At 47.7% G+C, this 14,203-nt stretch overlaps 1 protein-coding gene across 1 annotated transcript in view; it reads left to right on the top strand.

Moving 5' to 3' along the window:
* The first annotated feature begins 221 nt into the window (after positions 1–221).
* Positions 222–14,203, top strand: part of fndc3ba (fibronectin type III domain containing 3Ba) — a 94,328-nt gene continuing 80,346 nt past the window's right edge. The window contains exon 1 of the mRNA XM_062397481.1: positions 222–325. The gene's annotated coding sequence lies outside the window, so the exon portion shown is untranslated. The remainder of the gene's footprint in view (positions 326–14,203) is intronic.

The raw sequence follows: 14,203 nt of genomic DNA, 5'->3' as shown, positions 1-14,203 counted from the left end.
GCTTTAATAAATCACAACCTGTTGGGATTTTTAAAAATGGGAAGATGAGCTGTTGCATGTAAAGCACATAAAAGAGAGGGAACAGCTCCTCTCTCTCTCTCTGCCCCTCTGTTTTGTCTTTTCAGAGGGCGCACGGGGTATTACGGTAACAGAAAAAGGGGGGGAGACGGGGGCGGGCTCTAACCTCCATGTGCGTCGCTCTTTGATTGACATGGCGGAGTCTCCCAGTACGCGTCGCGCCGCGCCAGCAGACAGGCAGGACCCGACCCTGGGAATAAAAAAACGCGCAGCTCCGTCTGTTTGAAGATTATTTTATTGCAGCGAGGTGAGTCCTTCTAACACTTCTAACCCGCAGAGCACGAACCGTCCCGCGGAGACACCGAGAGGGGGGCGGCGGGGACAGGGACAGGGACAGAGAGAGAAGGGAGGACGGGAAAATGGTGAAAAAGTTTTTTAAGAAGTGCGTGCGTGTTTCTGTGTGTGTGTGAGGGAGTTCGGAGGAGCTGACGCCGGCAGTCTGAGCCACTTGGCGACGCGTAAAGAGTGTGTGTGTGTGGGGGGGGGAATGAGGAAAACTTGCGGAACTTTTTCTTGGTTAGTGGCATGAAAGCTCCGGGGTTTATTTTCCCGTGAGGAGGGAAAGTGTCATGTCGGTCGGTCGTGTCCAGATCCTCCCGCAGCGGCCGAGACCCCGCGTCGGTCCGCGCGTCCCGGAGCCGCGCGCCGCCGCCTCCGTGGGTCCGATTCCTCCGCGTTCACCCAAGAATGTGTTTGTGTCTCCCGACGGCTTCGGATGGAGCGAGTGCGCAACAGGAGGAACGAAAAAGCAAAGCAGCCCTTTCTCTCCTTCTCTTTCTCTCCCTCTCTCCCTTCTCTTCTTTCTCTTTCTTTGGCTTTACTGTAACAAAGACGCAACAGTTGTTGCGAACTTTTTCTCGAAATAGTCGTTTGTGTTGTGGCTGCGCAAAAAACACCAGGAAATGGCCACTTTTGTAACTGCGAGGAAGAGAAAAAAAATCTAAGTTGGAAGGGAAGATGCTGAGGCAGTCAGATTTGACAGAGGAAGAGGGGGAGGGGGGAGGGGGGGGGGTGTTGCGAAATCATTGAATTGATACTATAGATTGGAGGGGGGGGGGGGGGTTATATGGCACTGTTGGATAACTGCGTAAAAGCTTATAGCGACTTTTCCGTGGAGTGTGTGTGTGCGCGCGCGCTGCTGCTGCAGGAAAAGGGCTTTGGAGAAGAAGAAGAAAAAATAATCTCAACTCCAGCATATCCTAGCATTCCTTCCAGCCAGCCTCTCTCTCCCTCTCTCTCTCTCTCTCTCCCTCTCTCCCCCTCTTTCTCCCTCTCTCTATCAGAAACGACTACGTGTCTGTTTGTGCAGGGAAGACAAATCTCTCCCTGCCTCTCTGATGCAGACGTGGAAATCAAACATTGGGTCTCCTGCCTTACGACACGATCGATTACATGCCCTCCACGTATCCACTCACACACGCGCACTTGCACAAACACACACACACGCAGAGACACGCAGTCACTGGAGAAAAATAAATCACTTCATTTAACTCGAGGAGATGTGGCAGAGAGAGGTTGGAAATTTCAAGCTGCAAAAAAGATGACTCTTATTTTGTAAAAAAGAAAGAGAGAAGTTAATGACAGGACCTAGTGGTTAATTATCATGCTGTCATGATTAGTGGTGGAGGTGGTGGTGATGGTGGAGACGGGGTATAATTGGGGTTATGATTTTTGGGAATTTTATACACCCCCTTCTCCTCCTCCTCCTCTTCGTCCTCTTCTTCTCCCTCCTCCTCCTCCTCCTTATTCATGCTCTGTGGGCTCTGGATCCAGTGGGTACGTTGGAGAATATAGGCGAGGGGAAAAAATAACCTAACACTTCTCTGACACACAAAGACACACACACAGACACACACAGAGTATTACTTTTTCGAGGAAGACAGACAGAGAGAGAGAAAGAGAGAGAGAGAAGGAAAAGAAGGAGAAATCTGATCCCAAATAGATGACGTCAGATCACATTCCTTTGGTGGAAGGCTGATGTGGCCATGCAATTCTTTTTGCTTTGAAAAACCAATATCGGAGTCTTTAAAAAAAAAAAAAAGGTGATGAGGGGATGGGGAGTAGATGAAGGGATTGGCCACCAGCTGAAAAGGTGTGTTTACGATTATGGTGGTGAAGGAATTCTCCCTGTGGTGCATGAATGGGCAATTTATTTTGCTGCCAAAGTCAGGGCCATTAAAACGTCTTGACATGGAAGTTCTCTGGGCTGCAGCACAGCAGGCCGAGGGGTGGACACTGGGGGGCAAGTAAAGCTTTGATTACACCCAGGTCCAGTGACGTGCACTTTTTTGGGGGGTGAAGGAACACGTCACAACTGATTTCTTCACACTTCTCCGAGTGTAACCCCGACTCGGATTTCTGCAGTTACGCAACAGGTAGGGTTTGTGGATTCGGGAAGTCACTGCTCCACGGCCCCAGGTCGCGTCTTATTGTTCCTCTGGGTCTCAGTCAGTTGGATGCTAATCGAGGCTCGCGGCTCACAGCGAGTGTTGCATGTGAAAGCGCTGCTGCAGAGTGAGTGAAGCTCAAATGGCCTGATTGTCAGAAGGTGCTTTCCTCTGAGAACGTGTGTGTTTCCGTGCACTCCTCCCTCTCAACACAAGCTGGACGGGGTTAATATCACAGAGCAGTGTTCTGTGTAAGCTGAGCCGCTTTCGGCTTCAGCGTTGATACACAATAAGAATGTAAACAAAGCTCACAGGCCGGAGAGGTTACGAAATCCACCCCCCCACCCCCACCCCCCACTACCACCCCCACCCTCACATGTGTTGGTGCTGCGTTCAGAGCAACTTCAGTGAAAGCAAAAAGTTTGGTGTTTTTTTTTAAATGGCAGCTTTTACATCTCAGTGCTTTATGTGTGTGCTGCGGTGGAGCGCCTGCAGGAATGTGGTGCGGGGGGGGGGGGGGGTACAGCAGCGTAATGTAAGCAGGGATTTGTGCTCAGAACTGATGCAATTGCAGGGCAAGTGATTTTCTGTTTGAGCAAAACGTGTGTGTGTGTGTTTTATTTTAGAACGCTGCAATTATGTAACGGAGGAGAAGGAGCAGTGTTTAGATGGGAGTCAGGTTGAAGGAGGGGAGCAGCCATTGTTGCCTTGGCCCGTTTCTCTCTTTCAGAAAGGGCCGGGGGTTGGGGGGGTTGAATGAAGCTGTATACAAGTTAACGACCTGGGTTTTGAAACAACTTGGTCACACAGGTAGAACCCGGCCTCTCCCAGTCAGAGTGACTGCCTGTCAGATCCCACACTCGGCCCCCCGCTCCGTAACTTTCCCGCTGCTTGGTCTGATCCCTCTTAATCAGTTTGTCACTTTGTTTTATTCCACTTAAGTGCTTGAGTCAAAAACATGTCACTTCTTTGGGGAGGTAAAAATAACTGCGGCAGCGACCTGCCGTGACCCAGATTTGCCGGACTGGCTGCGTTCCGGGAGGATTTGCCCGTGACATTGTGAGAGAGAGGTTATTCTCAGCCCGGTGAGGAAGCTGCTCCCATGTTTTCATGAGGACTCGTGACGGACGCCGTCTCTGCCTCACCGCAGACGTCATCTTGTGTTCTCAGCGTTCCACCTGGGCCGGCTCTTGCTTTGCTGTTGGCCCAATAAAAACCTGCAGGTTCGCCCGGTCGAGGAATGGGGTCAGGGAAGGGGCAGGATGATGCTCTCCGCTCTTTGTGTGTGTGTGTGTGTGTCTGACTGGTAACCTCGAAACATGTTATCCGAGGGCTACTGTTACCGAACTGTGCTTGTGTGTCGGGGAACAGAAGCTGGGGCAGCTATAGGGTTACCCAGACAAGACAATGCATACCCTGGATAGTGTGCGAGGGCATGTGAAAGAGAGGAGGCGGAGAACAAGAGGAGGGCTTCGGATTAAACCTGCTCACCATTTGTTTCCTGCTGCATCGGCTTCCATGGAGTCAGGGCCCTTAACTGTGCCAGTCTGACGTCTCAGTGCCGGTTACAGCCGCCAAACCTGGGCACGCTAAATTATACATTGCGGAAGATGTTGATGGATTGATAGAAAATAAATCCTCTTGTCGTTAAGTGACAGGATGATACATTGGAGCTGAAATGATAATTTGAAGCTAATGAGCGACGAGTTTAAAGAGCATGAACAAGTCCTATCTTCTCAAATGTTGGGTCAACAATAAACCGAATCATCAGAAGTTTTATAAACCAAAGGAGTGATTCATGAATCCACAAAGTATCTTCAGGTCTGGGTCAGGCTGAGGACGGTGAAAGTAATTGTTGGCTGCAGTTTAATTCAGTATCATGAAACTGGTGCAGAAGACATGACGTATGCTCAGTTTGTTCAGATTCAGTATCGGTTCATCCGTCATTTATCATCTGCAATATCTGCTACTCCAGTCGAATAAGCAGCTGCAATTACGATGCATATCTACCGATGGTGAACTGGTCTGTTAGTCGCGGATCAGCTGCACAGATTTGGAATTTTTCCACCCAGTAATTGTCGGGCCTCTGCAGTTTGTATGAAGTCTGCTTTTCGGGCCGGACCATCTGTTTCTCTCTGAATGCAACAGGTGTGTTTCCCAGAAAGTTCGACGGCTTCGCTGTTACTGTAAAATAAAAAAAAAAGTGCAGTTCAGCCGAGTGAGTGGGAAAGAGGTTCTCTCATTGGAGGGTTGGATGTGACACTTACATTCGTCTTTTACGAGGGGTTTGTAAATTACATCTTAGGAATCACAGAAAGTGGCCGATATATTTTTATCACAGTTATTTATAGAGGTGAAGGAGATGTCCTGCATTTCCAGGTTTATCAGGATTTACTGTACGACTCACTGCGTATCAGAGAAATACATTTATTCATAAAGTACCCCCCCCACCCCTCAAAACAGAAAAACAACTTTATGACCTATCCCACGACAGCAGCTGTTTATCTGCTCGATACTTTCACTTTCCATTTCCCATCTACTCTCTCTCCTTCTCTCTCCTTCTCTCTCCTTCTCTCTCCTTCTCTCTCCTTCTCTCTCCTTCTCTCTCCTTCTCTCTCCTCTCTCTTTCTCTCTCTCTCTCCTTCTCTCTCCTTCTCTCTCTCTCTCTCTCTCTCTCTCTCTCTCCCATATGAACGTTGGAGTTTTGTTGAAGTATCCCAGCATCTCATGTTTGCTCGGCACGGAGCTGTAATGTTTACCCTCCTCCTCTCATTCTCTCCGTCTCCCTTCCTCTCTCCTTCCCGGCCTCTCTCTTTCTCCAGAGACCCATCTCTCCCCCCGTTTTTTTTTTTTTTTTGGTCTCACTTGATAATTTCCTGCATTGTTGACAGTTGATTTAGAAGAAGATAAAAGAAGCCTTTCAACTTCTCTGCCACCCCACCTCCCTCCTCCCGTCTCCTTTTCCCCTCATTGCAAACTCTCCTCCTCTTGTCTCCTCTCCTAAAAGAACAGATTTCCAAAACATTTACAAAACAAAAAAGTAACCTTGATGGCATAATTCAATATCAAGTAAACGGTTTCATAGCAAATAACTCAGCTCGCCCTTGACTTCTCTGCCTGCTCATGGCAAGAGGCAATCATTTTTTGTTGGCTGCAACAAATGAAAAATGAAAAGAATTTCCAGACTTTTTAGAAAAATGTGAAAAGAATGTCCTGCATCAGACCAAGGACTTCACATGTCTGGTTTGCTGTGACTCTGACTGTGAAAGCCAAGGTCTTATATTATTGAAAGTATTGATTGACATAATATGGCATTTGAATAGAATCTTATATGTTACACATGGAAGATTCATCACATCACAGTCGGCATTAGAAGTTGTTGTTGGGTTTTGCTTCTTTTCTTACTTTATGTATTGAATATTTTATCATGGCACTGTAATAATGTTGAGTATCTGTTGTTGTTGAATTGAGCTCATACAGTGATTATTAAAGATGTTTCTCTCTGGTAATGAAGCTCATCCTGGACCCTGCTGTTCCTCTCTTCCTCTCTCCTCTTCATCACCTTCTCTTTCATCTGGCTGCACATCCCTTCTTCTCTTCCTTCAGCTGAACTATGTGAACTTTTAACATAATATTTTGTAGTTGGTTGTATCACAGTGTGGTGGATGAAGCCGCTTGTCCAGTTTGTTCACGTTATCAACGAACAACTATGCTGAGCAAAGATTTTTGCAGTAACAACGAGATGAAATCATCCAGATGTTAATATAAATGAAAATCATTTTAGGTCAGATCCAAAAATTCATCATACTTGACTGCAACAATTTTGTTCTACGCTTTTGGTTGCCACAATAACAGCGGGGGTGTGTTGTATCAGATGGCATTTTAAAATGGGCCTGTCTGTGTTGTCAGTGATGTTAGTCAGTAATGAAGTGTCGCACTCGATGCCATTTAAGGTCAAGCAGAGATCATCCCTGTGCTGCTTCCCTGCAGCTTTGACTCATTGCTTTGAGTCATTGATCACTTGGTGTCATTTAAAGGTCCTGACAGCGACTGCAGCAGAGAGGCAGAGCGACGCATGAGGAAGAGAGCAGATTAATTAATTAATACGATTTATATAAAATGATTTGGAATGTAGAAATTAAGTTGTCATCAGGAGCTGGTAAAGTTGTAGTGTTCGGTGCCCCACTCGTTCCCTTACACAAGTTCCTCGGGGGTATTGTCCATAGAAGCCGCTAGTTGAAGAGCTGCCCACGGTGTCTGTGTGTGTGAGTGTGGTCAGCTGGCCAAAGGGATCAAGCGTGCACCTGTACACACACACATACACACAAACACCACCCTCCTAACACACATGCACCAAACATACACTCGAGCAGAGTTGACTTTACGTGCCTGCATTAGCATGCCAGGCGTGATGGTGTTGCTTGTTGGCGGGCCCATGGAAAGTTCCGCCTCTCGTTAATGACTGTTGTCATGCCTGACTGTGAGTGTGATGCCTGTGTATCTCAAGTGTCCGCTGTGTGTGTGTGTGTGTGTGTGTGTGTGTGTTGGATTGGAGGAACAGAATCTATTACTGCTACTATTTCAGATCATTGTACCCCTTGGAATTGGAACAGATTCGTAGAAGACATTTTCAAGCATTTTTGTGTTTGTGGATGTTTTACACACGGCCCCATGTTGGCGGGTTTGAACGTCCCCGGCCTGCAAGTTCTTCGGAAGTCTATTTTTTAATGCAAAGCCACATGTTTTATTGCTTGTTCCCTTGTTAGAACACCCCCCAGCCCCCCAGCCCTGTCCCCCTCTCCAGGGCATGCAGACACACACTGACCCCTCCTCACACCCGGCCCCGTTGTCCACCCACCCCTGCTCCAGATACCTGTCCCCTCTTCCTCATGTCCCTTTGTCACTCACTGAACATTTCCACAAAGTTAATACGGTTGAAAAATACTGGTCGCAGTTTTTCTGAAGTTCTCAAAAGGTTTCCCCAACCGAGTTAAAATTCATAATCTGGAGGTGAATTTCTAAATCTTGTGTTGCATAAGAAATGTGGCAAACACAGCGGCTGAACAAACTGTTAATGTTATTGTATTAACGTTTATATAATAGCAATTTTGATCGCAGCTCATAAATGTGACCTCCCGACCAAATCGAGCCAGAATTCCTGTTTCCCTTTTTTCAAATTACGATTTCATGCTTGGAAAATCAGCAGACGGCATGAAAGTGATTGCAGGTTAACCTCAGTACCTGTGTTTTGTAATTCTAACTTTGTCTTTGCAGGCATTGGTGTATTGGAAAAGTTTGATTTACAGTGTCAGCTCAATGCTGACACATTACCTAAGTTCCCCCATTTTCCTTCACTTCTTCCCTTCTTGCCCTCAAGCCAGACACCCCCCTACACCCCCCACAAATCACTAAAACATCCCAAATACACACGCACTGAGACACACACACAGAGACATGCAGACAGGCAGGCAGAAACACACAAAACCACACTCGCACACCCACAGCCCTAGTGTGTGAAATCCTGAGGCTGATTGAGGAAGAGGAATGTGACCTTGTGACCCCTGGCTGTGGGGAGGGGTGTTATAAATATGTGTGTGTGTGTGTGTGTGTGTGTGTGTGTGTATGTGTGTGTGTTTGATGTTGGGGAGCAAGTGATTGTATGTACACTGGCTTGCTATTCCCAGAAGTATCCTCTCTTGTTTTTCACACCAATTTAGTTTTGGTGTAATGGATTCAATTCGGCCGCCTGTACATTGATAAACACAACTGTGAACCAGTCATAGCATTAAACCTGTAAAGAGACATTCATTCACTATTTGCTTGCTCGGTTGTGCATTAAAAGATTGTCTGGGAGAGAGAGAGCGAATGTGTGTGTGTGTGTGCGTGTGTGTGTGCACAAATCTCAGACTCAGTTGCGGTCTTGTCTGTGAGAGAGGAGACAAGTTTCTCATGTAGGTGTGACTAAATAGTCTTTCTTTCTCAGCACACACACACGCACACACACCACCCACCGAGCAAGCTTTTCATGGCTCATAAAACTGATGATCTGAATGTCTCTTGGTGGTTCGTCCGTGTGTGTGTCTGAAAGAGAGAGAGAGAAGGGGGGAGTAGAGTTTACTTATTGACTTGGCATAGCTGTCTTAATTAAGACTCATGGCATGCAGCCCTGACGGTGCGCGGCGTTAGCGGCAGAGGCCGTGCTGTGTGCCGTGGGGGGCCGGACGGCAGCAGGTCCCATCGCGGTGAATGTGGACTCATTGACTGGACTCTGTGGTTCACCCCCTTCACTCCAACGCTCGTTATTTAGAGCCGATTGTGACGATTGTAGTTTGTTGCGTTGAAATCCATGGTGATGCCGAGGGCCCAGGGGATGGAGAGACAGGGCAGCGACCTTCACATCACAGATACAACTGATGAAACTGTCCCTCTGCTGTCGGGCTGTTGACGGTCGCCTCAGCAGGCAACCTGGTGTAACACCGGTGGTTAGCAAATTTGCGAGTTCCCCAACACCTCACGCTGTAGCTGTGAGAATTGGAGCGGCTAAAAGAAACAAGTCACACTCTCCGCACCTCCGGCTCCAATCACACAATATAAACAGGGATTTGTGAAATACACGTCTTAAAGATTTTTTTAGTATAGATTCACTTAATGCATAAAAGAAGATACATTTATGGGAAAGGCCCATCACACTGTCATGAAGCACGTCAGATCTCATGTTTTGTTTGACCAACAGTCCAAAGTATTATATTCAGAAATAAATACAAAATATTAAATTAACAAATTCCTTCACTTTTCTCACATTTGAAAACCTGAAAATTTAATAAAACACATTTTTAAAATGTAATTTTCCTAAAAAATGTCATGTGATCCAATGTAACAGGGGGGCCAAATGTAACTTTATATATTTGTAACTTTCTCTCTCTTTCTGAACACACACACACACACATGCACACACATACATGCAGTATTTTATTGTGTAGTGAGTCTGATTCCTGTGCATTCTGAGGTAGAACTTTGGGTTTTGGGCTCAGGACTCCAGGGACCCATTAGCTGAGATGTTTATAGCGGATTTTACAGTTGAAGCTCCACAAAAGCTCTATTTTTTCACTCGGTGCAACCCTGAGCCAAATCATACCCCAAACCTGAAAGTGCACGTGAAGCCGCTCGTCCCGAGGAACTGCACAGGGAGGAATCTGCAGCTGTGCAGTGTAGGTTTTGGAGTCGGGGCTCTTCTGTACGTTTTTCTGGCTCCAGTGTGAGACTGAAAATATTCCCCGCTGCCTGCCAGGGTATACAATGTATTGTGTGTGTTTATGTGTGTGTGTGCTTGTTTTTGTGTATTGGACCTCAAGCATGCCTGTGTGCACCCAAACGATGTGCATGTGGGTGTTTGCGAGGCCTGTGTGTCTGTGAGCCGACGTGCACACCCAGGAGGAAGTGGCTGTGTTTGTTTAAACTAAGCACGCTCAGCCATGTGGGACAATTTAGCGGGAATGAGAACCCCCCCCCCCCCTCCAAGCATGCATTGCTCTCCTCCCCCCACCCCACCCCCAAAACCCTCTGAATGGGCGGCTGTCTTTTGAAAGCTGAGGGGTTGTTTGGGAAGTCGGGCCAGGAGGTGGTGGTGGGGGGAGTAAGGATGAAGGGCGGAGGAAGAGGGGGAAGAATGAGGGCAGGGGGAATGCTGAGACAGGTTAAAGCTGGAAGTGGGGCAGAGGAGGGGGAGAGGAGAAGGTAGAGAGGAGGAAGGTAGAGGGAAAGAGAGAGAGCCCTGATGCGTAGTAGAAAAATGCCTTCAGGGAATTGCCTCAAATTTGGTGCAAACATCCACTTGGACTCAAAGATGACCTGAATTGAATTCGGTGGTCAAAGGTCAAGGTCACGGTGGCCTCACAAAGTATGTTTATGTTTATTTTGATAGCTTAAGATCAGCTTGAGGCTGAAACTTCCACTTGGACTCAAACAAGAAGTGATCAGATTTTGGTGCCTGTAGGTCAAAGGTCAAATTCACAGTGACCTCATACAACTGTTCTATATTATATGAATCTGTAAAAGAAGAATGTAGAAATATGCACACAGAAAAAATGGACCGGTTGGTGTACGCATACAACCGCAGTGCAGTGATTTTATTGTGAAAGGCATGAAACCACTAAAGTCATACACAACACATGCAGCCTTATCTGAGCCGCCACTTGAAAAGGATTCAGCTCTGCAGGGGGGGGGGCTGCATTACATGGAACCAACGGCATTACACAGCAATAAGGAGCGGACCAGCCTGGGCAGGAGGTTGTGGTGGATGAGGACATACAGAGGAGACTTGACTAAAGATGTGGAGCTGATGCAGAGCCGGCGCTGTGTTCTGCCATGCTAGGATAATGTTGTCATGTCTGGGATATAAATGAACGTCTGATGCGTGTGTTTTTTAGGCCCGCGAGGGTTTGCATGCTTTTCATGTGGGTGCATGAATTAGACAAGACAGACAAAGACGGAAGGTTTGAACCTGAGATGAGTTCACTCTGTCTTCACATCTCCATGGTGACAAGGAGAGATATCACAATAGCATGTACGGAAATGAAATGACTGTTTTTTCTTTTATATATGTCTGTTTTTCAAATTAGGGTTGTTTGACACTGAAATCTGAGTTCAGTGGTGCTGTGCCCGTAAAACTTTGCCCCAAGGCTAAAGATGTAAAGAGATACTAGACACTTAAATGTGTTTTTTGATCAGTATCTACGTTAATGTGTTGAACATGGCTCATAAAGGCACCTGGTGTTTCAAACTGCTTATGTAGAGTCAAGTTAGCACATGCTCTTGACTTTCTCAGACTTTAACATCCGAACGTCCTCCGGAGAGAACACGGGAGGATCTGCGGAGTCCAGTGGACGTCTGAAAGCACCTTTAGCGATCCTCCCAGTTGACTTGTGTGTCCACAGCCCTCCATGCTACCTCCCCACCTGTCAGCCCAAGTCAGCTTTTAGTCTGGCGGCTTGTGGGATCAGCCTCCCGGTGTGTGGCCCGGCTGAGCCTGGGAGATCCGAGGTGTTAGGGAGGGGTTTTGCTGTGAGCTGTCCTCAGGCCTGCTGCTCCTCTCTGGACCGCAGAGTGCTCAGCGCTCAGCCTCTCTGGATCTGATAGGGGAACGTCTCAACTGTGTTTGAGGGAGGAAGTGAGCGAGGGAGGGATGAGAGAGGGAACGAGCGACAAGGAGGGAGGGGGGGAGACAAAAGGAGAAGGAAAAAATCTGGAAGCGCTGCCATGAAGAAGAGTGAGTCATGTTCATGTGCTTGTGGGAGAATAGCCACTTCCTCTGTGCTGAACACACACAAACATCAATACAGTTGTTCTGAAGGCGTTTTGATGTTAATAGGGTTAATGAGGACGGAGGTGTTGGTCGGCATCGGGCACAAACATGGCGGCGTTGTTATGCACGCTGATGAGGCTGATGGAAACAATGAGGACGATTACAAAGGGTTTAATGATGATTATCAGGGTGGGGGGGAGGTCTGGTGTTTGTGCAGGTCTATTAAATGATTTTGCCGGGTGTGTGGTCCGTGCAACCGAAACCTCTGGCAGTCCCGGCTGATGCGATTGGTGGAGACGTCAGTGTCTCTGGGTGAGATAAACGATATCGGAAAGTCACTTTGTCGTCCCCCCCACTCTTGTTTGAGTGTTTGCATTAGATCTGTTTATGCTCTGACTCCCACACAAGGTCCCACATCATTTCATTTTATGATTTTCTCAGTTCTTGTGTTTTTTTCTCCTCTCCTCCACCGAGTTACGTCGCTGCTACGTGGCAGCGTTGGACTGTCAGGGCCTCTACTGTGGGTTTACTGCCTGCTGGCCTCTGCACAACCACACACACACACACACACACGCACGTATACACACGATCAGACACACACACACACAAACACATGGCCAGCCCTCAGCCGTACAGCTGCAAGAGGGAGGGCTCGCTGGCAGATGCACACATCTGTTGGAGCCGTGTTAATGTGAAGCTGACACGGACCTCCCATTGCAACACAGAGCGGACTGTATGTGCTGTGCCTCCATGAACGTTTCAAACTGGCTTCTCCCGACTCTTAATTTGCCGGAGTCATTCAATTTACTCTCACCCTACAGTATCTCACACACTAACAGACACACACACACAGACACACACACACTGCCTGCCGTCTGTGGTATGACAGGCAGGACTAATGTTTGTTCTGGAGCAATAACACAATTAGAATTCCACACATTTCTCCCTCCACACACACTCAACCTCCGGCCCCATCATCTGCCCCCCCTCCCCATCTCCTCTTTCTTCTCCCCTCCTCCTCCTCCTCCACTTCTTCCCCCCCCTCATCTTTCCATCCTGCCTCCCTCGGTTAACAGATTGCTGTCAGTTCCACCTTGCACAGACAGACAACAGACGGTATTGATTTAATAAAACCACATTGCTTTGTTTTCCACCAAACTGCAGAGCTGGGTCAGTCACGTGTGTGTGTGTTTGTGTGCGTGTACCTGTGTTTGTGTGTGTGTGTGTGTACTTTATTCTTTGGACGGATTGACTTCCACTTGATTTGATACGTGATCACCTGTATCTCTCACACACACACACACACACAAACACACACACTGGAAGTACGCTCCCACTGCTCCTGACCTGATAGCCATTTCCTCTTCATTTTGTTCAAAAGGAAAACTGATGCCTCACCTACCCCTCCCTCCCTCCCTCCCTCCTTCCTCCCTTCCTCTCTTCCTCATCCTTTCTCACCCTCTCTCCTCCCCGGCTCCTTTTCTTTCTCCGTACTCCCTTTACCATCTTTCTCCACCTTTCTTTCTCTGTGACCCTGTTTTGTGTTCCTCTGTGTTGAGGGTGTTGTCTTGATATTGTGTGTGTGTGGTGTGTTTGTGTGTGTGTGTGTGCACGTTATGTAACTGTAGTCTCTCCCTGGGAATGGGCCGCCATTTCTTTGAGCTACGCTTGCACTTCCCGCCCACTTCTCCGGCAGCAGCCTATGAGCGGAGCCGACCACTTCCCATCAGCCAGTGGGAGAGGGGAGCCGTGTTTTGACAGGGCAGTGGAATGCGAGGGAAGGCGGGGTCTTTCCAGGAAGTGGATGGCAATAGTCAGATCCTGGATTCTTTGGCTTAGCTACTTATTTGGCACACTGGAACAGACTGAAAGTCACTGCACTCTTTTAAGTGTGGAAACAGGCTGATTCAGACTGTTGGAGGTTTGTGTTTTTAAGTGTGTGAAACAGCATCCTGCTTCATTTGTTCCTTCTCAGTAACTGAAGGAGGAGTTAGAAGAGTACATTCTGCCTTTTGAGTCATTTAAAGATATCTGACGTTGGACTTTGTGACAGCGAGAAAGACGACCAGTCCACTGAGCTGACGTCTTTGGCTCGTCTGTTTCTGGCCTGTGCTCCTGGAAACCAGCCCTGATGAGAGGATTGGATGGGTGGGTAGATGGATGAGAGAATGACAGGGGAGAAAGGCTTCGCCCAGGGTACTCATTTTGTGTATGTGGAGGGCGAGGGATGGAAGGGGGGGGATGGAGTGCTGAGCTGGTCGTTTACCAGGCTGGGTCCTGACTTGTCTGTGCTCAGGCTGCACTCAACTATCCGCAGAATGCTTGGTATTTGGAAGGAAACCGGGAAAAAAAAGAGACAAGGGGGAAGAGAGAAAAACATGAAAGAGAGAGAATAGTTCCATGGGAGAAATAATCAAGGAAAAAGATTGAAAACAGA

The sequence above is a fragment of the Platichthys flesus genome, chromosome 10 (genome assembly GCF_949316205.1).
Source record: "Platichthys flesus chromosome 10, fPlaFle2.1, whole genome shotgun sequence".
Taxonomy (NCBI): Eukaryota; Metazoa; Chordata; class Actinopteri; order Pleuronectiformes; family Pleuronectidae; genus Platichthys; species Platichthys flesus.
Note: the sequence above shows the minus strand (reverse complement) of the source record. Positions and strands in the feature narration are given on the sequence as shown.